Below are 26,145 nucleotides of genomic sequence, written 5' to 3'. Positions count from 1 at the left end.
CAGCAAACGTGTAAAAATACTTTTTAAAGTTTTGAGTTTATGATGAAAAACATCCCTTGACTATAAAAAAATAATAATAAAGTGGACTATGTTATTTGGTTGATTTTAGTTATTTGGCAGTGACTTTGACTCAAATATTTTGGCCCACATGACACAAAGTTTCAACAACCCTGGCTTAATAGAAACACATGAATTCAAACCCAAAACCCTCACTAACTACTATTTCCTCAGAGTAGGCGGGGCTTATCGAGCCAAGGCCTGATGAAGATAAATGATGAGCTCCATAAATGAGCTCCATCATCATTTATGATGATGGAGCTCATGGAGCATATTAATAATTCAGTCATGAATTATTAATATGTCTCATGTGGTTGTTTACATCCATCACTACCATGATTTTTTATGATTTATCACATAAGCAACTTATTCACATGTGATTTTAATTGCACTTCATATTTAATAGAAACATCACAATTTGGGATTTTTTGTTTTTCAACATATGAGGAATATTAAAAAAGTTTTGTGCACATCAGTAAATTTAGTGTGTAGCTCTGCCATTATGTTCAGGTTCATGCTGGATGGCACACCACTGTCCCAATCAGCTTCAACAAATGTCTTTGTCTGAAGAGATGCATTCCCATAACATGATGCTGCCACCACCATGTTATGTGCAGTATTATTTTCTACCAAACAAAGTGCTGCCTATAGGCCAAGACAACATTTGGTGTCAGTGTCTTCTGACCGATGTATCCGCCTCCGTGTGTTTGCTTAGTCCCATGATTTTTAATTTTTTTTAAAACAAACTCTGTTAAAGAAAGTTTAGATTGGTAGAACAATAAATGTTGCTGCACTTTGATTCTCCAGATGTCGTGTGGGGCTCTTGGTTCTTCTCTGGCAGACTTGCAGTAGTGCACTCTTTAATTTTCCAGATGACGGGTTAAACAGAGCCTCATGAGAGATTCACAGGTTGGTATATTGTTTTATAACCAAACTCTGCTTTTAGTTTCACCACAACCTTGTCTGCTGTGTTCCTTGGTCTTTATGATGCTGTTTGTTCTCCATGTTCTCTGAAAATCCCTGTGGACGCCCTGAAAGGCAATAATAAAAAAAAAAAAATCTTTTATTGAAGGAAATTCTGTCGTGCTATTTTTCTAATACTTTTTTTCCGTTCTCATCCAACACAGAGGAAAAGAAATACATATTTCAGGATTTTATTTTTCACTTTTTCTTCCTTTTTGCTTAAGGCCTGAATGGCAAGTGGGGGGAAATTATTTTGTGGCAAAATATATGAGTAAAGTATTTTTTGGAGAAAAAAATACAGACTCAGAAAAATCACAGAATTCCTTTTTTTTGTTCACTTACCCTTCAGGACTTGAGCTAGAGGGAAAAAATAAGATAAAAACATTTCCCTTTTCCACTGTTGGCTGTCTCCTGTGGAAATGAAAGAAATATATTTTTAATAGTCAGAAACACTTGATAGAAAATACAAAAAACCCAAAACAACAACTTTACAATATTTTCATCTAGAGACACGACTTTTAAAGTGAAGTGAAAAGATAATTTGTTAAGAACTTTTCCGACTTGCCCTTCTGGGCTTCCATACAAACCTCTGAGTCCTTCACAGAACTTGATTCATACTGCACTGTGAAAACAACCGCCTCTAATTTACTGTAAAATACCAGCAACTATGGCTGCCAGAATTTTACACTATAAATGTGATCAAATTTACATAGTAAAATTTTAAAAATACATATTTTACCATAGATTAGAGACTTTTCTACAGTGTAGGATTAAATAAATCACATTATTGTTTAACTCATTAGGTGATTTTAACAAGCAGTTTGTTGGACTGGAGTTTATTCAGGAGTGTACAAGTAAATCTCTTTGTCTAATCTACAATTAGACAGAGCAAGTTTCTATCACTATGTATTCACGTGAGTCAACAGTCTTCATGGCAGCTCTGTTCTGCTGAACTACTACTTTCCTTTTGTAGCTTCAGTAAAGCCTTCACCCTAATCTCCATTCAGAAAGATCCCAAATAGATTGCTGGGGGGGTAAAAACAACCAGCACCCTTTTTCATATTGATTCTCAAAACTTCCTGATTTTGACAGAAAATAATTTACTTTTACTAAAATTAAGCACTCTGATGTATTCTATTGTCACTATTAAAGGGTGACTCCCATCATTCTTCAGCCCCCAATAACCACCATGTGAAGCAGCTCAGAAATCTGTGTAGTTTTTGTTTAAATGTCCTCCATCCCATTACGCTCCGGTTAATCATCCTCCTGCTCAGAGTAAAGAGCGTTCTAAGAAGAGTTCTCACAGTCGCCCTCCAGCCTGCTACTCATCCACCTGCTGTGGCTTTGGACAAACGTAGGCTTTCAGAAAAAAGCCAAAAGTGACCACACACTTCACCATAACACACACACACACACACACACACACACTCACTCACGGTGTGAAAGTGGGTAAAATCAGCAGCTCCAGTGTGTCTCTCGCTCAGCTGGTGAAGCCAGTGGACTAGGGCTTTGATGATGAGTGAACAAGTCAGGATGAATGGTTTCTAAAGAGCTAGTGTTATGTCAAATCGACGGTTTGAGCTTTACATTATGTCATAATGTTATTCTCTCATCAAAAACATTCCTGGAGTGCTGCTTTGATTCTTTTATGCATGTTGGGATTACCAAATCTTTTGGATTATGAAGAATCTTTTGTCTGCACAGCCCTGCCTGGAAGTGTTCTCTATTTTATTACCAGGAACAGTTAGTTGTTGCTCTCTGTGATTTAATATAATACAGAAATAATCTGTCTTTGCTTCGTAAAATTCTGTCTGTTTTGGACCAGAACACTCAACAAGCACTAACTGGAACGTTCAGGGAACATTCCCGGAGGTTTCTGTGAAGAATGGACAATTTGTGCAAGCTAGACGGAAAATGTTCCCTGAACGTTCTTCAAAGTTAGCATTCTATGTAACCTTTAGAGAACATTCAGGGAACATTCTTTGAAGGTAAGAAATCTTCTCGCTTTGAGGAAACCCTCAAGGGACGTTCCCTAAAGTCTGCTTGAAGGTTATTTACAACTCTAATAGTGTGACCTTTGGAAAGTATTCCCTGAATGTTCCTGGGAAGAAAGAATTGTGAAACTGTTTTCTATTTATTTATTTATTTTTACATTTCTTCTATGAAACTATAAATATAAATATCCCATGTGCAAGTCATATGATTTTTTCCCCCACTGGGACATTGTACACCTTATTCTAATAGAGTCATTTTGCACTGTCACCAATATCTGTTGAAAACAATTGGCTTGACAGAGATGCTGTGTTCACCTTATGGACTCACAAATACAGTGGATTCATGCTTCAGGAACTTCAGCTGTTTTTTAAATCTTGAATAAATTGAACCCCAAACATTTTTGATGTAATACTTTTACAGAATGTTTTTTTTTTCATCAAATGAGAGAACTGTTGGTGCTAGGCTAACAGTTGGTAACTAGGCTAACTGTTGGTGCTAGGCTAACTGTTGGTGCTAGGCTAACAGTTGGTAACTAGGCTAACAGTTGGTGCTAGGCTAACAGTAGGTAACTAGGCTAACAGTAGGTAACTAGGCTAACAGTTGGTAGCTAGGCTAACAGTTAGTAGCTAGGCTAACTGCTGAGATAGTTTTAAGCCCTTGAATCAATTTAATAAAAACAATGATGTTATCATTCCTGATGCAATGTACAGCACAATGAATATTTGTCATGTTTAAAATCTGTAAACCACTTTTAAACTAATACACCATTTAAAGGTAGTTCATTGAAGTTAGTGTGAAGTATCAGTAGCTGCTGGTCATTTGACCTCTTAAGTTTTTCTAACTCCATTTACATATTTCACTTTAACATTAAGTGTGTTTTAAGGAGAAATTTTGTCACAACATAGAAACTAAATCTAGATGAAAACCTTTAGCTAACACCTAAAAACACACATTGATGATATTAAGGAAGGGAGAGAACGTTTCTAGAAACGTCACCCTGTTCTCTGTTCTAATTAAAGATTTAAGCCAATAATATGTTTATTGTAGTTTTGATTCCTTCTTTATGTCCTCCCTGTACCTAAATGTCTTACCGACAGCCAATCTCTGGATTGCTGTGGAATATCCAATTTGGCATTTTCTTTATGAGGACTAGATTCTGGGTCATCAAAGTGCTTAATCATCAAACCTTTTACTTATAATCTTTTCAAGTCAATACAAACATATTTTTGTCTTGAGACCTTAAAGATGCTTTAGTGGCTCCTGCTTTTGAAATTGTTTTCCTCTTTTCCTTTTCTGTCGATCCTAAATATTTTTCAGAATCTAATCTGTATAGGATTATGAAACCAATAGATTTGGTTCAGTTAGGTGATTAAATGTGTTCAGCAAAATGTGATAAGTTCAGAACAATGAACATTCAACTTTAGGATGTTTTGGCTTTTATCTAAAGCTTTTAACACTTGTTATCATTACATTTTATCAAGTAAGCTTTAACAATAATAGGACCAATGGCTTGACATCATTCAATCAAATCAAATTTGATTTGTATAGCACATTTCAGCAGGAATTAATTTCAAAGTACTTCACATCATAAACACAAAACCACAAATTCATACAACATAGGATCAACAATCAATACATGACATTAAGTCAAGTGCCATCACTAAATTTGTAATTGATTACGTTTCATATACGACTCTAAACAGGTGGGTTTTTAGTCAAGATTCAATGAAGTGTGAATTTAACTGTCCTTGCAGGATCCTGATAATTATGTAATAAATGAATATTAAACTTGTAACACTATCAAGGTACAAGTCATGTAAATCATTTGTTTTTTGTTGGCTTTCTGAAGATAGGACTTTGTTTTCTACTGTGCAAATAAAACTCCAGTGAAATATTGTTACACTTAAATGACTAACTGAAGATAGGCAGCTTTGTTTGGTGTCACACTCTTGATGATCGGGTTCACCCAACTCCAGGGAGAAATATTGATTAAATGATGTTTTCTTGCCAGAACCTTTGGGGGGTTTCTGTGTTCATGCACAAACACACTTACAGCTAGCAATAGAGGAGGAATCCTGAAAACCCGGAAGAAAAGCTTCGACCCAGAGGAAGATCAGCAGAGCCGGTTCTCTTCAGTACTGAATGTGGTTCTTACAGCAGGACAGAAGCAGAACTGACAGACCCTCAAGGCATCTAGATCGCTGCTGGCTCTGGTAGCACTTGGCTTTTTCCCTCCTCACATTTACTGGCTGTGACTTCCTCTGATTTTAGTGACAGAAGCCACAACTATGCATGTGTTTATTCCTCAGCATCACTCACCGGCAAACTATTTCCTCACTAGCTTGCAAAAAATAAATAAATAAATAAGTGAGTATTCTGTGCTTGTGTGTGCGTGGGAGTCTTGTCTGTCAGCACTGACAGTTTCATTTTCACTGTAATTTTTCCTGGAGCATCAGTTTTTTTATTAGGTGTGTTTTTTTAACAATCTAATTCCTCCCCCCTCCCCCCCATCCCCGCCCCCTGCTTTTCCCCCATCTGTACTTCCTTTCAAACATCAGATGTTCTCTTACTGTCTTAAAGCTTGCCAGCTCAGGGAGTGGCATTTTACTGAGCATTAAAACGTATTCAGGTTTATGTTGTTGGTGCCTGTAGATGATGAGCAACTGTAATGATGCTTATTATGTATTTCACAATTCATAACAAGGCCAGCAGCACTAACAATGACTTTGGGCCCGTTGAACTCTTCAGTAATCAAGTTTCATGAATCATACGTGACTCATCATGCACCAAAGGGAGCTAAGGAAGCTCATGAGCAATTTCTTTTACAAAATTAAAGTTCACTGACCTCTCAGTAAACAGGGTGACGTGTATCTGAGGCCAATGCTTCCTAGACCACATTCAGAAACATTCTAGGACACAGTTCAGTTTATTTATATACCTGCACCTTCAATTGACAAATGTATTTGCAATCAAGAAAACTCTCCAACTGGTCCTAGTTATTAAACAGTGCATAAAGTTCAGTTCATTATTCAAATTGATTTGAAAAATTTTGATCTAAGGAAATCCAGCAGATTGCATTAAGAAAAGTAGAAAGTTAGGAGATGGAGAACCTTTAGTTGTTGGCAGCAAACAGAATGCCAGCAACTATTTGGTGTCATTTTCTTTGAAACACAGAGACTTTGCCCTAGAGGCCGTGGTGACATCAGATGATCAACATGTTTCAAACTGCAACATACCCAATATAATCGAAACTAATTCACTCCTCAACAGCAAAGCAGTCCAATATTTGGTGGGTGTGGCCTATTTTCTCCACAGTGCACCTTACAATCTTTAAAACAAACTTGTTAGGATCCTAGTTTGTTCTGAGTTTTGGGGTTTGATTTAATGATTCCAGTTTCATCATCATTCTGTGTGCCTTAGATTAGATCTAAGGTCTTAGGCTGATCTTTGAAAAGATCAGTTGATTTTATTTTTTCTTTAGTTCAGCCCTTTATTAATTATTCTTTATTATGTTTATTTCTTGTGTCTAGATATTCTGTTACTCTAGTTTAACTATGTTCCTTATGACGAGTCATTCTTAGATCAGGGGTCTCAAACTCCAGTTCCCAAGGGCCACAGTCCTGCAACTTTTACTGCACCACACCTGAATAAATTAATTAGGTCGTTAAGGCTCTGGAGAACTGACCTACACAAGAAGGAGGTAATTAAACCATTTTATTCCAGTGTTTTGTACCTGTGGTACATCTAAAAACTGTAGGACAGCGACTGGAGGACTGGAGTTTGAGACCCCTGTGTTAGATTCATTTCCTAATCCCCTGTGTATTCTCCCTCACCCCTGTGTCACTTTCTCTGTTTCTCACTCCCCTCACACCTGCAACCCATTTCTAATCAGTTATCTGTTCTTTGTTCAGTAATCAACCTCCCCAGTTTATGTAGAACTCATTCTGATTCACCTCTTCCTGATTCCTCTCATTTATTCTTGTTACTTCTCTGTGTCTTCCTGGTTTCTCGTTCCCTGTTCTTTTTTTTGTATGCTTATTTGCTTTTTTATTATTAAAGAGAATTCAGGATTCCAGCTCCTGTTTGCGTTTTGGCCCAACCACAATCTCACTGCTCATAAAAAAACTGGTGCTCAACCTTTTTATGGACCAAAGAAGTTCAGGCATAGATCTTTGGGTTTGTCATGCACCAGCACCAAGCAAATGCAGCTTTGCTTTTTCTGCTTTTTGTTCTTCACATTGACATCTTTGCCACCAAGAAAATGTCTTATACATTCCTCTTGCTCTGACTTCAACTGGTCAATATTTGCAAGTGTAACCAACATGGTGTCCAAGTTCACACTCACTTCCTCCGGTGCCATTTCAAAACTACAACTAAGGCAGATTACGATTCTGAAACTCTGTCATTGTTCAACTCCTCCTTCTCTTGAGTGATATATTTGGATGACGATCTACCAGAGAAATTGAGCTGAATGGGGGAAATCCCAGCTGTGAAAAACCAACTACTGTGAAACACGGCGCTAGCAGCATCATGCTGTGTGGATGCCTACCTTTAACAGGGACAGGAAGGCTAGTCAGAGCAGACAGCAGGATGGATGGGGCTAAATTCAGTCCTAACCAAGAATATAAATCTGAGACTGGGCAGATAAATCCCATACAAACCTGTACCACACACACACACATCCAGTGTCCTAAGCCAAAAACAGCATTTCCCCTCATGGGGATGAAGGAAATGTTCCCACAAAGAGCAGTGGTCCCCATAACCCCACATTGTAGACAGACATAGGTTCCCATAAGGATATAAAAACCTGGTTCACATACATCCAGCCAGCCATAAAACCTCTGGGCTCCAGAGACAAAGGCTTGTCATGCTTTGGTGGGGTCCTGCCACTAATCCACACAGCATTAAGGGCTGTAGACAGCAGACACACACACCCAGATCCCCCCACACCCACGCACACACACACACACCCACGCACGCACAGACAGACCAACACAGAGCACATCCTATGTGAAGGAGAAATCCGACACATGCAGTGCCTGGATTTGTGGAACCATGCTAACACACACACCCTCCACACAGATGCAGACGCTGGTGTTGTGTAGCCGGGCCGGCCGGGTGTGAAGGCCATGCAGAGCTACTGGCGACAAGTTGGACAGAGGAGATGTCTCACTAAGCCTAATCACACGACAGAATGCTGTCTAGGTCACCTGACCGCCAGACCTCTCGCCGCTTGTGTTTGGGTATATGCTTACTTATCGACATGTAGGCTTTGAATGTGTGCGTGTGTGTGAACTGCGGGTTCATAATTGGGGCTTATCGCCCTGAACAGGGCCGAAGAAGAGGTGCCAGAGTGGGATTGAGAGCGTCTGACCGAAGCTGGAGTTGAATGGGAAGCGAGGAGGGGACGCTGTAATGACTCATCCACATTCTTACTGGCAAAGCCTGACATATTCCGTAGACTGAACACTGTCCTTCCTACAAAACTCAGCATCAAGAAAGATCAAAGATAGAAGGAAAGTCTTTTTTTGTTGTTTACGTTTGATCTAGCCTCCTCATCTGTTCAGATTCTCTGCAGTCTGCTTCCACTGATGGGTTCCGTTTGCGCCTGCTAACAGCTAGCAGATTGGAATGACAGTCGGTTTTATTAGCATATAAAATACTGGCCAACCTTTATCGCCGCACGTCCAAGTCGATAGAAGCAAGACAAGTTTACAGGATTTCACTCGCCTCAAGCTGAGTTTCCATACGATTGTCAAAAATATGAAGCAAACATGGTGAGATTTATGGGAGGAGAAAAGATAAATCACATTTTCCATAAACAGGGTCACATTCTGTAATGTTTCCATGAACTTCTTCTCCTTATAAGATTCTCTAAAAACATGAATGGAAAGAAAATTCAAATTGGAAGATAAGTTGTCTACCAGTTTGATTGGAGGACACAAAGACATCATCCTGATTTCGGTTTCGATGTCAGTGCCAAGAAAATTAAAGGCGCCTATAAGTTGAGTTAAAGTGAATCCAAATCTAGAGATGAATTCTGGCAAATACAGAGATCATGTAAGAGTGGAGCTTGGAAAAACAGCTGGTCAGGGTCCCCAGCTTCATATCATGGGAAAACATGACATAAGCCAATGATTCAGTTGTTTTGAAAATCATCTTTTGAAGGAATAACCTAAATGAGTTGCTTTCTGTTTAACGTTTAATTTAGTCAGCGTTCAATTTTCCTTGTATTGCTTCAGTTTGCACAGATTTGCAGGTCTTTATATCTGCACAGCTTTCCTGAAGTGTTGCTTTTACCCAAAGTGATTCTTTTTCTTTTAAGCCATTCTCCTACAGATATGCTGCTGTATTGAGATCATTGTGTTGTATCATGACTTAGTGTGGACAAAGATTCATTCATTTAACCGTTCCTGGTTAGAGTTTTGGGTCTGATTCATGTTAAAACATCTTTTCAATCACGCCAGGTTTCTTTACTTTTCTTTGTGAGTAAAAGGTCACAATTGTTTTTACATTTTTGTGTGTTTAGTACATACAAGTTTGTACTTCTATGTACTAAACATAGAAGACCACTTTCATAAATTTTACCAACAAAGAGATCATTTGTGGAAGTGAGGAATTTTACTTGTTCTGTCTTTTTTTCAGTTCTGCTGCACTTCACTCATTTAGAGGTATACTGCGAATTAAGTTTCGGTTAGGATTAGGAATAGACTATAGTTAGGGTTAGGAACAATGTCTGGGTTAGTCTTAAAGGCAGTTACTAAAGTGAATGGAGGTCAATACAAAGTCCTCAATTGGATAAAAGTACAAGGATGTGTGTGTGTGTGTGTGTGTGTGTGCAGTTGTATATATTGTGTGTGCTACTTCATATTAAAAAATAGTTATGGTCATCATCATCAGTTTTTACCTCAATTTAACAAAAATAGTTTTAGTGTGTAACTATAACAGGAAAGGAGGAAGCAGAGAAAAACAATCAGTACTATGGAATAAGTTAAAATCTTAAAAGAAAGATCAATAATGTACTTCATCTTGAAAACCACTTAAGTTTATGTACAAAACTAAATCATTTAGAAATGTTGCTAAACAAATCATTGTTTGTCTTCAAGCCAAACTCCAACCCTAAAAGTTTTTTTTTATTTATTTTTTTAATGCTGATTGTTATCTCGGGTCTTCCTGCTAAACAGAGTGACAGATTTGGAAAGCCAGGTAGAACTCACAGTTCATCTGTTAACAGAAACTCTTTGAACACGTTCTTCAGTGGATGAGAGGCAGATGGACGGTTTTGTCTCGGGTCCAGCATCAGGAAAGCCTCAGGCGAATCAGGAGACACTTTTACAGAAATTCTTCTTTTTTATAAGTTCTAACTGTCAGCGGCTCTCTTCCTTTCCCTGCCATGTAACAGGACTGTCATGGAGGGAATCTGGGAGGAATTTGGCTCTGAGGCCCAGAAGGAGGTTTTCCATGATTAATTGCCCGCTTGCAGTTTTCTGTAGAAGGAGGAAAAGAGAACGTTCATGTAGATCAACTTTTAGAGGGAAATATGAAGGATGGAGATACAAAATATGTGTTCCGTGGTGTAAAGGTGTACGGCACTGAAAAACGTTGTTAACGGACGAACTGACTTAGAACAGAACAACAACATTGTCTGCCCACACGTATTCCTAACACTTGCTTTGGGCACTTTAGCAGTCCACTATTAATCCACTGTCAGTGGCTTTATCTATAGAGAAGTTAGTCTGCTTTGGTCATTTTAACAAGTAAAGATCTATGGATTCAAACTGGTAAGTAACTTCAATGCATCATAAAAGAAATCAAGTTACATGAGGAAAAGCTGTGGGATTTATGTTTCTTTAAAGGGAGCTGGAGTCAGTTCCTTTAAAGAGCCGTTCAAAAGTGGTGCCCATTTTCTTAAAATATATTTATTTCAAGACACTCAATTGATGGCACTGAGCTCAGGTCTTCAACCAGACGCCTGAGAGTTTAAGGGTCCTGTGCTGATTCTTAGCTGTTCCTGCACTCTCTCAGACAAAGACCTCAGATTGTTCCTGATATCTGCTTCAGCCACTCCCCTAAGTTGGGGGTTACAGCTGCACCACTTTCACCACTGAGGCCTTTATCCTTCACAACTTCTCCATGTATGGCCCTTAATATCCATGTTGTTACTTGATGGCAGGCGCTGGATTTGAACAAGTTACTATTATTTATTTAGCACATACATTTGATTAAACTATTGAAAATTAATGTCTATTCTTCTTTTAGAATTAATATATTTTGTCCAGATGTAAAAGGTTAACCAAATACGCTTTCAGACTATTTGGAGCAAAATGGTGAAGTTGTTTCCGTTTAAAAAAAAAAAAAAAGTCATCAAGAGAGCTTGAATAACGTTTTCTGAAAGTCATGTGACAAACTAAAGCACTATTATTAGTTCCTTATGGTTTTGCCTCAGTAAAGAATGACATCATTCAAAGTGATGTATTGGAGACGTAGTAAAGCATCTACGAGTATGACATTATTAATTACAAGCATCATGCAACTAAATTACTGTAGTTGCATGACTGTTCATGGAACGATTTCTGAAAACAGCTTTGAACATTTGAGTGGTTATTGTGTTCACCTTATGGTTTGTCTGATAAAAAGATCAACTTGTGTTTTGAAATCTTTTCTAGAGGATTAGAAGCTAAACTTTATCTGGCATATTAACAATGTTTAAGCACACTTTTCTAATCTAACTGGACATTGACTATTGCATTACTTGACTTATTGGTACCCAACACAGTAAAGGACACTCATGTTTCTGCTACAAGGTAACTTCCAACATAAAATAACTCCCCTCCAAAAGTATTTCACTATCCTTCATTTTTCTGATGAAGATTGAGCCTTTGTGTGTTAAGAGGGATTTCAAAAAGCATAAACATTAAACCTCAACTGCATTACCTGAATTTAATTCTGCGATTGCCAATAGAAAGCATGAATTCATTGTCCGTATTGACCCAGGTCTCATTTTCATCCCGGTTGGCCTCAGGCCCTCAGTATTAGAGAAATATTGACACCTCAAACCCAAAGGAGGCAGCATTATCATTCTGCCCTGTGGTCCAACTCTGTCATTGCCTCATCCTGTTACCAATCTGTTTCTGATTAATCACTCTACCAGTAATCGGAGTGCCCTTCTTTCTCTCGTGCTCCGTGGGCTGCAGATGACTGCAACGTCGGGGCATGACACAATGGGATCCAGATGCGTGATCGATGGAGGACGGGCAATGTTCCTGAGCAGCGAGGCGTTGTGGTTTAGAGTTACAGATGTACAGTCCCATCCACCCGGCCTGGTGTGCTTTCAGTAGGGGGCGGGGACTTCATGGGTGATTAATGGGACATTACTGGCAGGATGAGAGACCCGTTTCCGGTCTGACAGATATGGAACAATGTTGTATACAACAAACTCACGCTCCGGTTTGCTAATGCGTGGATTGGTTTATGCACATGTGTATGCACGGACTGTGGCCGTGTAAACCCCCTGGCTGCTCGTCTGTCGGAGTGATGGCTTCCAGGCGGTCACTCTGTTGGCAGTTTGGACAGAATAAAGGTTATTTGATGAGGCCTGTCCAGAAGAGTGATGGCATACAGGATGCAGGGTGGCTACACAAGTGCAACAAATCATCCTGTAGGTCACATGATCAGCAGGCAGAGAGATATCATCATCTGGAAGAAATAACTGAAGCTCACATTCATGCTTAAACAATGCATCCACTAGACAAATTCATCATGAATCTATAAGTGATATTGGCCCATGTGCCGTCATTGCACCTCTTCTTTTCTACACACAATTGCTACAGCCTCATCCCTCATGTCTCGTTGTCTCCATCATGCTGATTCCCTTTCCTTTGTGAAGGCGTATCAAAGCCCGGCTGTCTCTGGCGGCTCTGCGGGGCCGTGTGGCGCGGTTGCAGGTCATATGCCGAGCAGATGTGGGATCTCCGTGCGGTTCTGCATGCTGTCCGATGATAAGCAGAGGACGTGATCTGATCGCTGCTCACTCTGGACCTTTTGTTTCCATGTTCGGTGAATCCGTCTTATTTGTTTTTAAACTGTTGTCTTTCATGGAAACTACACACAAACGCAGCCCTTTATGAAAAACATCAGCCGGGGCTGGAGACACGTGAAACAACATGTTCTAATTAGTGGTGGATATACAGTACATCTGGCTTGATAACAGTGCCCATGTTCCACAACACTTTTAATTAAAGCTGAATGTCCAGGAGGGGTTAATAATGCAAGTCAGTCACTCAATAGAAATGTTTTTACTCTTTTGAATAATAATTATATATATATGTATCTGAATTTGAGTCTGTCTGTATGATTGCTTTGAATTGATTGTGTATTTCTGTATATGAACTAAATTGAGTTTTTTTGTAGTTTTGTGATGATTTTTGTTGTAAATTGAACTAAGTTGGGGTGAATTGAGGTTTTTTGTAGATGATGACTTATCTTTAACTATAGCCACAAAAAAAAACAGCTTCTTGTGCAACTCATTAATCGTGTGAGTTTTTCAGTTACTGACACACAAACAACTCGAGTCAAGATACTTCTCGGGACTTTTCACTCTGACTTTTCTTCTTCCCACCCTTTTTATCATAGTTCTAAAAATTCCAATAGGCCTTGCTGTATACTGTTACAACATTTTTTATTTAAAAGAGAAAATATTTTGGTATTAATGAGTTATGCATTCTGTTATAACAATTTTTTTCATCGCTTTTAAAGCAATAAGCTTTTCTTGTTTTAATAAAATTAGCATCTTGTTAAAATGAGAAAGTTTTCTCTTTTAAACATTTTATTTCTTGTCTGTGGGACGTAAGCTATTAAAAACCAATTGTTAAATGCAAAATTGCATTAAAAATGTAAAAAGATCTAAAATGGGGAAGCTATGGAAGAAAAAAAGTAGCAAAATGGAATAAAACAAAGTTTGCCTCATCTTCACAGTGTAGTAGAACAATTTCACACTGATTTTGACTCAATAGGGCACATGACTTGGAAGGTATTGAAGAAAAAATATATACTTTTTAATATTATAGTTCTGAAAAATATTGAGTACGACTTAAAAATTCACTAGAGAACAGTGTACCTCGTGTAACAGCATGAATTTTGTGTCAGTTGGTCACAAGGCAAGATATCTATTTACATTTGTTTCTTAGGAGTGTTTGGTTCGGAGGAGGGAGCGATAGGGAACGGCTGGCCCAAGTTAACGTTCATAAATCAGATCAACCTTGAACAAGGTGCCTCTTACTCCGCAGAGCGCGAACTTTCAATATCCAACATGAAAACAGCTTTGCCGCGGTAGTTTTAACGGCACATACCTGCACAAACGGAGCACTAACAAAGTAGCCCATTTTGGTTTGTTTTCGAGCAAGATGTGGGGATGGTGAACTCTGGATGGCCTAAAAAATTATTTTTAATATCTCAGAAACCAAAGCTGCACAAACAACAGTTTTAACGGCACAAACCTGCACCAACTCAGACTATTTGCTGGATTTTTTGACGTGGGTGGGGTGTCAGCGTCAGTTTTTAAAATAGTCATTTTAATTCACTCACGCACACTCTCTAATTGATCCTATTTATCAGACAGTGCATCAAGCTCAAGTGAAAAGTTTTCTAGGGAAATTCAGCAGATTGCATTACACATCAATAAGTCTTTCAATACATTATATTGAAACTCATTTAATGGGAGTTATACAATAAGTATTTTCACCATTAGATTTTTTAAATTAGCGTTGAGTATTCATGTCAACACTGGCAAATTTCATAGGTACTTAGATTTTTTTTGTTCTATAATAGGCCTCATAAATAACATGACTTTCCATTAGACATTGTTATTTCACGTTTTGTTTTCTAAATGAGTTCCTGAGAAGTAGAGGAGTCAAAATGGTGTCAACATTTGTGCCTAGTTTGTTTTGTCTCAATTTCACTAATCCACTCTCAATCCTAAAGCAAACAGTTCTTCCACACATGGAGTCAGACGCCGCAGCGCAGCTTACCGAAGGCATCAGCGCAAGTGTCAGGGATGAAAGACACAAAGGCTTGAATCAACAACAAGTGATTAAAATCTCAGTGTGATAAAAGCAGTCCAGCAACATGAGAATTACAGACACTCCCCAGTGAAGGTTCACTTGTTTGCCTCATGGTGTCGTTATTTCTGGTATTTTGTACAGTTTTTAATGCAACTATGGGAAATTTTTCAAATGCTTGAAAGCCGTTTCTAAAACCAAAGCTAATCAGTGTGATGCTATTTTATTAAACATTCTGCAGTTCTGTGTAGCACAGTTTGCTAAAGAGATACAACATCGTAGTTAAAAGCACAATAAAGACAAATTTGTACAAAGAAATAAAAACTTTACTTATCTCTATGTTTTACGTGTGATGGTGTTCAAATGAGAATAATAAATTAAGGAATTTGAACTCTCCTGCGCTGCACCAAGACCCACTGAAGGAAATGACATGAAAACCTCTGAAGACATTGAAGACTCTTCTTCACCAAATGGAAACAAAATGGAGTTGCATCAGAGTTTAGCTGTTGTAGGAGTTCTCTCGTTTGTTTTTGGTAAAAGACCACAAGCCGTTTCTCCTGCTGGCGCAATGAGAGAAATTGTTGTTTTGGTTGTTTTTACCCAGAATGCCCGGCACTATAGTCCATGCAGCAGAGTTCACTTAAATTGTACAGAGACAGAGGTTTGTAGGTGGACCAAAGGTAGCTTTTTTTGTACGCATCAGAGTTTGATTAAACATTCACACCTACCCAAGTGAATAACTTTCTATGCTGATGGTCCAGAGTTTGATGAAAGTGGACTGAACAGGGTTGGAGTGAATGAATTGCAAAAAGTGATTTTGTTAGTTTTGAAAAGTCTGTTAATTCAGTGTATTCATGGATCTGCAGTTCACAACCACTGGCAGACTGAATTAATGTGAAGATAAAAGTACAGCACATGTTCATTCTGACGCATGTTTGGTCATTGTACCGGACAGGAAAAGCTGCTGCTGCTCATGTTAGGGAGGTTAGCTGTAACTGCATGTGGCTTCACTATTTGTATGTGTGTGTGTCTGTTTTGGGTTGTGTGCGGCCTCAGGCGGGGTTAGGGGAGTGAAGGGTAGTTTGTACGTGTTTTGAGGTCACCCCTCGGGTTTCGGATGGAATTACCAGCCCTCTACCCAGACGCATGCATCCACACGTAGCGCTCACATGATGGATCTTTTACTAGTTCCAGCTTCAGTTTACTACCAGTCCATGATTTGTTCCTGGTATCAGTTTAATCAATCACCTGCTCTGACACCGTGCCTCCATCTCCAGGCTCATTGAGCGTGTGTGTGGGTGTGTGTGGATGTGTGTGGATGTGCGTGGGAGTGTGCGTATCTTGCCACCCAGGACGTAGAGCTGTAGTCAGAAGGAATCTCCCTTAGGCTTAGTTTGCGTGCGTGTGTGTGTGTGTGTATCCATCTTTGTTCACCTTCCTATGGCCTCATTCCCCACCATCCAGATGGAGAGCGACACTAGCAAGGATGCGTGTGTGTGTGTGTGTGTGTGTGGGTTATTGTTGTGATGTTTCCACGGTGTCTGTGTTAAGATGAGTGATTTTATCTGTGCAGTTGTGTATGAATGCTGGTGGTGTGCGTGAGTGTGTTTTGAGGCTGCAGGGCAGCTTTAGGATGACGGATGTGTTGTGAGCGACGCTGAGGGACACCCAAGACAGCTGGAGGATCAGATGGACATCCCTCCATCAGTAAATTGTCAATAAAACACACACACACACACAACAGACCAGGAGGAGAAAAGAGACGACACACCGGTGATGGCTGGCTGTGCGTGTCAGGCTGGTATGCATGTTAGGCATGTGAAAAATGGGGAAGCTGTTTTGTAGACAGACTGAGTGTAATTAGTACCACACACACCGTTTCTTAGAGGGCTGCGCTGTGTTTGGCAGCTTCAAGAGTCTGAGCATTAATCAGGGGAGCTGCCACGTCAATCACACTTTTTTCCTGCACTGCAATAGAGAGAAATTTACTACGGAGTTCTTAGAGCAAATCATTATTTACTAATAAAAATAGATTTCCAGAGGTGGCGCTACAGTCGCATCAATCCGGTTTAACTTACAGCACATTGTGCAAATGTCTGTGCTTCTTCACAGTCCTGCTGCAGGCCAGAAAGACCAACACAAAGTGGTAAAATTGTTATGAAATGATTCTTTAAAAAAAAAAAAAATTAAAAGTAATCTGAAAAGAATGGCAGAGTTTTAGAGTAAGACTAAACATTTATTATTATTATTATTATGTCGAGAATAGAGACAATATTACCAGAATAAAATAGTAATCTTATCAGATTTTGGCAAGATTACCATTTGGTTGCATATCAGGAGAATTAAATAATTTTATTCAAATTCCTCTACCTAATAATAAGAATATAGGTATGGCGTAACTATATTCCACCCATAAATTTCTCTGTAGAAACTTGATTAAATTATTTGCATTTATTGTAAATTTCCTTGTTTGTTTTGTTTAAACAATTTCTATCTGTATTTATTTACTTTAATTTACATATTTTACATTTTTTTTAATTGTTTTTTTTTTTCAGTCAAAATATGTTTACATTTTTAAAAGTTTTTTTTTTGTTTATTTTGAAAAATAAGAAAATTACAAAAATGTAAAATTTTAGATTATTTGAATAATTAAATTGAGTCGTTGCAACTTCCCCAATCATTCTATACATTATGTGTATATGGATGCAACGTTTTACTACAACTATTATTATTATTATATAAATAATAAATGATTTTAGTACAAATCCAAAACATTTTTTTGTGCAGTTCTATGCTGCATTATGTCTATAAATTACGAGCTTTAGGCTCAACTGGCCTGCTGCTGTTTGGTATCAGAAGACAAACTTGTGTTCTTAAGCAGCATTTCTTTGTTTTTAATGATCCCAGTCTGTATGATGACTGGAATGCAAGTATTCCTCCTCTCTTTAGGAGTCTAGACAGGCATATTTAAGTCTTCAGGTGGGCTGTCCAAACTTGTCATACACAGATGAAGCTTGGTATTCAACAGGATATGGATGTGCATTTCAAGATTAAATACTTACAGATTTAAATATCTTAACCAGAATCTATGCCATACATGCATTTTCAATATAGCACAACTTTTACCCAATTATTCTCAACTACACTGAAGAGAAATGTACTGTTAAATGCCAGTTTTTTAATAGCACTCAATGTTTAAGTATTTTCAGAAGCACATGCTCCAGTACTTTAAGGCAAGTCCATCCATCCATCCATTTTCTCTTCACCCTTGTCCCTAACGGGGAGAATTTAGAGAGACCATTTAACCCAACAGTCATGTTTTTGGACTGTGGGAGGAAGCTGGAGAACCCGGAGAGAACCCACCATGCACAGGGAGAACATGCAAACTCCATGCAGAAAGACCCCGGCCGGGAATCGAACCCAGGACCTTCTTGCTGCAAGGCAACAGCTCTACCAACTGCACCACTGTGCAGCCCACTTTAAGGTACCGGTAAATAATAATTTGAAAGAGCTTCTTTTCCTTTTATTTGAGTAATATTTGATCAATAGGATCAGCACTTTGACTCAAGAACTGAAACTCAGAACTTTATCCACTATTCCTCATTTTCCCTGAACTCACCAAACATAAACAAGTCAGCTGGATTTTTTGGGGACAGTTTTAGAAAGTAAAACAACACTTTGGAAAAATTCTCCTAATAGAAATTCCGTTGTGTGAGGCCTTGTGGCTTGGTGGAGACCTGGTGCGTGTTGGGCTCTGGTGTTGTGATAACAATCTCCAGGCACAAAAATGTCAGGCAGTCTGAACCAAAGTGGGAGAAATCAGCAGGAGGGGAACAAATTCTCTACAAATTGGCTCCCATTCAGGACACAGAAGCCGTGTTGATGACAGACAGTGGCGTAGCCGGCCAGCAGGCAGCCCCGGCCAACACTTAATGTGACTTTCTCAGCTGCTCTCTTTCTTTCTCTCCATCTCCAATGTTTGTTCCTCCGGTTTGCCTGCTGGTGCGCCATCGTGACATGCTTCTCTCTCTCCCAGCTTCCTGTGCCCTGGCTGGCCCGGTCGTGGCGATACCACAGTGACACAGGCCCATTCACAGACGGATACCTGACACTGAGCTGCAGCTCTCGCATGCGGATTAGGGCTGGCATTCCTCCATCGGAGCCCTCCGCTCTCCCACATATGATTCTGTGTTCCTCATTCAACCTTGACTTTTAATTTTGCTCAGAAGAATTTTCACCTTTCCATTACAAATGTGTGCAAAACCTTGCCTATATGTTGCTAATGTCGAAGAAAAACACAATTTCACAATTGCAATGTTTTGATTAAATTAAAATCGCACATGAATAAGACACAGTGACAAACTTCTGACCAATCACACAACACATCGCACAGAACTGTGGAAATAGTTCGACCTGAGCCTGGACCACAGTTTGGCAGGTGGATCGATGGATGAACAAAGTGACAATTTTTGTCACGACAATGAGAACCCAATCCTGAGGTACGTCTTATTACAAACCTGCCTCTTATTTCTTGTCTTCCATGTTTTCTTTAAAATATTTTAATATTCTACTTAGTTTTTCTGTTCCCTTTCTCCTTTCTCACATGTTTTTTTTTTCAAACAATTTTTTGCTCAACATGATGTCTGTCAACATAAATGTGTTAACACCTGGTCACATGACCTAATAGTATCTCTCCCATGGAGGGTTATCTACTTTGCAGCAACATGTTACATGGCTTTGAACCACAATCAACAATGCAGAGTCACAAACACGAGTGAACAGATGAGCGAGGAGTCAGAGTGATGCGCTCAGCAAAACGCAGCATAAAACCAGCCAGTATGCAGCCTAATTATTGCTGTGATTAATTGTCCTTCCACTGAAGCACAATTTTAAATTACGTTTTAAAACAAGATGACTTCTTATAAACCTTCAATAGCAAAACCTGGAAAACTGATGTTTGGTTTGAGACAAAATATTTTTGGAAACAATTTTTGAAAACGTAAATTTTTACATTTCAAGCTCACAAAGTCAAGCATAGCGATTAATCACATCGCTAGAGTTACTGATCTGATTACACATTTTAATTGATTTCCAGGATTACTACTCAGAATGTTCAGCTTCATTCCCAGTTGTGTCTCTGTTGCGTTACTATTCTCTTGCTTCAACAAGTCCCTCTGCCTCCCTCTTCTTCACTTTCTCTCTCCCTCCATCCTCCTTGTGTGCTCGTCCGTGTCACAGTGGAAATGAGTCGCTTTATGGGGAGAATTAAGTTTCATAACCCACCAGGTCCCTGACCCGAGCCAAATTAACTTCAACAGTCCCGCAGGATCCGTGCGTGCGCACATGCACCTGCGCACACAGCAGCGTGCACACTCGGGCGTGTGCCCACTCCCGCCTCTTGCGAGTCCAATAAGAAAGTGAAGTGAGCTTGGAAGCAGCTCAACATGAAACCCGCCTCATGCTTTCTTCCCCCTGTGGATCTTATGACGAGTCTCATCTCACATGAACGCTGGCAGTTTGGAAAACCATTACTCCGGTTCACACGTCCGCTTTTCCCATCTGGACACAGAGGTCTTGGCTGGAGTTGCTCCTTAAAATGAGTGGATAAATTGAATCGTATTCGCAGCTACTCTCCTGTGTGTGTTCTAGAGTAGGATGGTTTGAGGCTTGTTGTAATGAGTGCGCTCTCTGCACATGTTCAACATTAGCTACTGATGCAATTAACTTTAGCAAACTTTGGCAGCTGTGCAGCACTCACATTTAAGAAGGTCGGAGCTGCTGCAGTCAAGCGCTCGTCTACGTCACACAACAACAGCTGGCACAGACAAAAAATGGCCGCTGACGACAAAAAGAAATGGCACCGATAACGTCACAACAGATAAAGAGAGACGTTTTTCAGTTTAAAGTCACTGATGGTGGAAGATGGTGATGTGACGTTTGAACAAAGAATGTTCAGGACTGCAGTGAAATTACTCTGCAGCTTTTGGTTTGGGGGAACAGTATACACTGTTCTTCCTCAACTGTTTACTTTTTGTCACATTCAAACCACAAACTTGAGTAAATTTTATTGGAATTTTATCTCGTAGACCAAAACCAAGTAGTGCATGTTTCTGAAACAGAAGGAAGGTCCTCCATCCATCATCTTTAGGTCAGCTCCTCCAGAAACATCGTCCCTTCAGTGTGTCCTGGGTTTTCCCCTGAGGGGGACGTGCCTGGAACACCTCACCAGGGAGGTGTCTGTCTTAGCCAGATGCCTGAGTCACCTCCACTGGCTCCTCTTGGCGTGGCGAAGCAGCGGCTCTACTCCGAGTTCCTCCTGGACCATCAAGCTTCTTACCCAGTCTCTAAGGGAGAGCCCAGATTCCCTGTGGAGGAAACCCAATTGAGTTGCTCATGTCCTTAATACACTATCCAAAGCTCATGACCACAGATGACAGCTTTGCCTCTGACTCTCCTCTCTCTTCACCATAGACAGATTGGTACAGCGCCTGTTTTACCACCAATCCCTCTCCATTTTTCCCCTTGATCTGGAAACAAGAGACCCCAAACTACTTCACCTCCTCTACTTGGGGTAGAACTTTTTCCACTTTGAAGGCACCTTTTCCACATAAAAACCACAGACTGAGATTTGGAGGTGCTGATCCTCATCGCAGCTGCTTCTCACTGAGCTGTGAACCGTTTCAACAAAAGCTGTAGATCACAACATGATGATCCAGTAGGACCCCATCATCTGCAAAGAGCCTGAAGCCACTAAGTCGGATCCCCTAAGCAGCCTTGGCTGCGTCTAGAAAATTAAGTTTGAAGTCATTTTTTAATTTTACTATATATATTTTTTGGTTTGAAGTAATATTATTGTTTTGTTGCAGCCAAGTCAAAGTCCTAATTTCATCCTGATGGAGCATCTATTGAATGAGTATGATAATAAAAAGGAGTCCTGTCTCAAAGACATGGTGCCCATCACTGAAGAAAAATCATCAGAATACCAGTGGAAGCACATAAAGCTGGTCAGTGATTAAAAATGATCAGTGGAATAAAAATAATAATTTTTTTTTGTTTAGCTTTTTGAAGGCTATCACTGTCTTTGGCATGCCTTTTCCTTCAAAACATGAAAACAAAAACTGATGTATTATTTTTTTTCCAAAATGTATACTTCCTTTACATTATTCAGATGTCTGTTGTGAGGTTTCTGTCTCATGTGCTACCAGAAATAATTTCTCCAAACTCATCAAAATTTTACACATGTTGATTTTTCTAGTTTCTTTTTATCTTTGCATCATTTATTTGAACAACTTTAATGAAATACTTGATATTTACTGGGGCATCAGGGACACGATGCTCTCACTGGAACATTCCATACATTTTTCCTACTTCTGATTTAAAGGGGCACTATTACGTTCATTCAATCTTTTTTAGCTGTATATCATGTTATAATGTTATTCTCTCATCAAACTCCTCCCTGGAATTTTGCCTAGATTCTTTCATGCATGTTTGAGAATTCCCTCAATCTCCCATGGCAACCATTCAGCTGGGCAAATCACCTGGTTGGACCTAGTCCCGCCTTCGAGACACAGCTCCTTCTCAGACCTGCAGTTTCTAAGCTTCAGAGCTTCCTCCTCACAGTGCAGCCCTTCCCCATTCAGATCCTTCAGACTAGCCAGCAGCAATTAGCAAATAGCATAGGAGCTATTTCTCAGTGAAACACTGGTAAAAACGCTGTTAAAGTGTCAATAGAGGAGCCATGTTGTGATGACTTCCTGAAGGCGGGAAGTCATCACATCATTCCTGTCAGACAGAGATGGAATTTTTAAAGAGACTGGGGTCCATCTGTAAGGTGTTAATGTCAAATGTTTTTAAAGTCTTATTATATATAGCATTTTTATAACAACTGAAGGTAACAGTTACTTGTTTGTGCTCTAAGATGGCACTGCGTGTCTCAAAAACAGAATGCGGCTCCTTTAGACACAATGCACAGCAAGGCCTGCTGGTTAAAGTCATTTAGTTGTATGACAAGTTATGACTGAAGAGGCAAAATGCCACAATGGAAATTTCACAGAAAGCTGTCAGGACTGGGAATGGGTCAGTGGGAGCACACCTGACAGATGCAGCTACTGGAAATGGAGGAATACGATTGAGGACCGCCTTCCTCGGTCTCATCACCTCTCTGTGCGTCTGTCAGCGCCTGAACCCTCTGCTGCGATCTTATCTCTCAATTACAGCACCCAGCACATTCCTGTCAACCACACACATGCATGGATGCATGCACACACACGCACGCACGCACGCACACACACACCTGCACGCTCAGTTCAAAACATCTGAATACGAGGCATTACTCTCACTCATGATTTAATGGCCTACATTTTTCTCTGAAAACACAAACAACTTTCACATCATATGCAAAAAGAGAAGCATTTTAAAGCCAGCATGAACAGGCCAGGTTATAGCAAATAGCTAAACTCCATATTTCATCTGTTGATGAATCATTTACAATATTATAAACACACACATTTCTTTCACATATCATATTAGCTGCAGTACTGGAGGAAAAAAAAAAAAAAAAAAAACATTCTCCAGCAATTAGAAAAAGTTTTAAAATTCTTGTTTGCTGACTCATGTTAACATAACAAATGGCACAGGACACGAAGTCCCCCATCACTAACACCAACACACACCGATACTATAACCAGCATCGACACTAAAACACTAAGGGGCCATATAGTGAGAGAGCTCACTAAAAACATGAATAAATAAAAAAATCAGAAGACCCATGCATGAAAACATGTTCATTTTTTTATGTTGAAATGATGGGGAATAAAAAGCTTGATGTCCCACTTAACACACACTCTTTCCACTTTAACCGCGCAATTATAGCCAGTAACTATGGACAAAAGGGTGTGAGTGTGCTAAGTTCTCATTTCAGTCAACATGTTTGTGGTGGTTTGCTGGCATCTACCCTCTGGCATTTATATCCATTCCTAATGATAGAACTGCTGGAGCTCCTTTTAGCTGGACAGAATCCACCGGCCTACAATAAAAGTTAGTCCTGGCATTGCCTGGGGCGTCCTAGCAGCAATAAACGTATTTTTTAAGCCACTACAACGTAGACATTTTTTAATCTCAAGAAGCTCTTGATTTAGTGGGTGAAAAACAGGCATAATTTTCTGTTTTTAAACTCTTTTGAAACTTTTCTGTTGAATCTATTATTAATGTCAAGAGATTCTTTAACAAAGATCAGGCATATCTTAAAAAAAGAAATGTGGATATGACTTTTTAGTTTCTGCTTTTGTAGTGAGGCCAAAGCATTTTACAAACAAACTGCTAACCAGCGTTGTCGGGTTGAAGTTGAATGGTTGACGTGGTTGCTGAGCAGTAGCACTTCATCACGGCCTTTAATCTGTCCGTTTTGCTCTGTGGCTGAAGAACCAGCTCCTGTTGGGACTGTTTTCCGTTCAAACACACATACCCACAAAATTCTGACCAATCACACAATAGTTTTGAATGCAGAGGTGGTGCAGACAACATGAGGCTGAGAACAAAATTATGTCATTTTCATCATTCAACTGCAACAATTAGAACCAATTTTGACACTTCAGCCATGCAGTGTCAAAATCGGGCCATGCAGACTCTTACCTTGGAAAGACTTTCATTTGGAGTTAGTTATGAAGTTGGCCTTACTTCCAAGCAGCTGTCTTTTTGCTCATTCAAAACTATTTTTCCCTTTCATAATACATTTGGATAGAAGAGGTGAAGTAGATAAAAATGCTTTTAATGCTGTCAAAACCTTTTACAAAGTCAAAGACACAAAGAGTCAGTACAGGAGGTAAGCAGGTAAGTGACACAAAGTGACTCAATGATGCAGTGAGGAATGAACCACACAGGTGAGACTAAATAACCAGGGAGTAATGAGCAGACAGGAGACAGCTGGAACCAATAAAAGAGAACATTAAAACACGGGAGGATAAAAATAATCAAAATACAAACTCACTAAACCAAGACCACAACACTCAGCTCTCTGTTATCATGCTGAGACACAGGAGTTTCCAATCAGCCAACTTCTTTAGAAAAGATCGTTTATGACTTACTCTCCTTGTCACTGATATTGACGCCTCTAAAGCCGTCTTTACGTAGGCCGTAACCTTTCTGTAATAAATATTAATTTTGTTTGTATTTGAACTTTCTTAATAACTGGTTTAATTTGTTTTTCATTAACTGTGATCTATAAATATCAAAACTAACTAATGTTATGCGACAGGCTGGCGACCTGTCCAGGGTGACTCCGCCTCTCACTCGGGACGTAGCTGGAGATAGACACCAGCAACTCCTGACCCCATTAGGGACAGGGGTGAACAGAAAATGGATGGATGGATGGAACTAATGCTATGCTGATGTATATTAACGTGAGTAATCAGTCTGTGAGTTTCACTTTTTGAAATGACTGAAATAAGTTAGCTTTTCATTAAGATTTTTCTGCTTATAACTTCTTCCTGTTGCTCAGGTTGAAAAACTGGAGGAAACATATTGATGAACAAGGAGACTACAGTGGGACAGCAAATTTTAAGTGTATTCTCTTTGACCAACATTAGTCCCACCTAAATAGTCCTGCATCACCTAAAAAGTTGCCCCCTTTTTCTGACTGTCCATAAACTTGTTTTTCTTCTCTCCAGGTCCATACACACTTTCAGCCCAAGCCCATTGGGGGGCATTGTCAGCCTGCCCCCTTGGACTGGACACTGTTTGATGTTTTTACCTTTAAGTGGCCAACTCTCTGTTATTCTTTTATTGATTTGATACAGTAAGGGCTTCCGCACTTCCCATGTTTGTGCCCTCTAACTTTTTTCAGCAGTTAAAACTGTTTTATCCGTTGTAAACACGTCGTAACCTGCTTTTCCGAGCCCAATTTAAACACAACATGAGCGCTGAGATGCTCGCGCTGGGTTTACACCTGCTGTCCAGATCTGCACAGGTGTGTGTTAGAATGATGGCAGCTAACCAGCAAAACGCAAAGAACTTTGCACAGTTTCCCCCCCAATATAACCGGCTGAGTTAATGCTGTTGGATGCAGGTAGTGTTAGCA

General features: G+C 39.6%; 1 long non-coding RNA gene across 1 annotated transcript; it reads right to left on the bottom strand.

Annotated features, from left to right (window-relative positions):
• Positions 1–426: 426 nt before the first annotated feature.
• On the bottom strand, positions 427–24,931 carry LOC122834165. Its single transcript, XR_006371144.1, has 4 exons — positions 24,702–24,931; positions 10,233–10,502; positions 1,363–1,431; positions 427–1,088 (listed from the first exon to the last, which is right to left on the bottom strand). It is a non-coding gene; the product is annotated as an uncharacterized LOC122834165 (long non-coding RNA).
• Positions 24,932–26,145: the final 1,214 nt, after the last annotated feature.

The sequence above is a fragment of the Gambusia affinis genome, linkage group LG07 (genome assembly GCF_019740435.1).
Source record: "Gambusia affinis linkage group LG07, SWU_Gaff_1.0, whole genome shotgun sequence".
NCBI classification, from domain to species: domain Eukaryota; kingdom Metazoa; phylum Chordata; class Actinopteri; order Cyprinodontiformes; family Poeciliidae; genus Gambusia; species Gambusia affinis.
The sequence above is the reverse complement of the archived record's forward strand: the minus strand, read 5'-3'. Positions and strand labels throughout refer to the sequence as shown.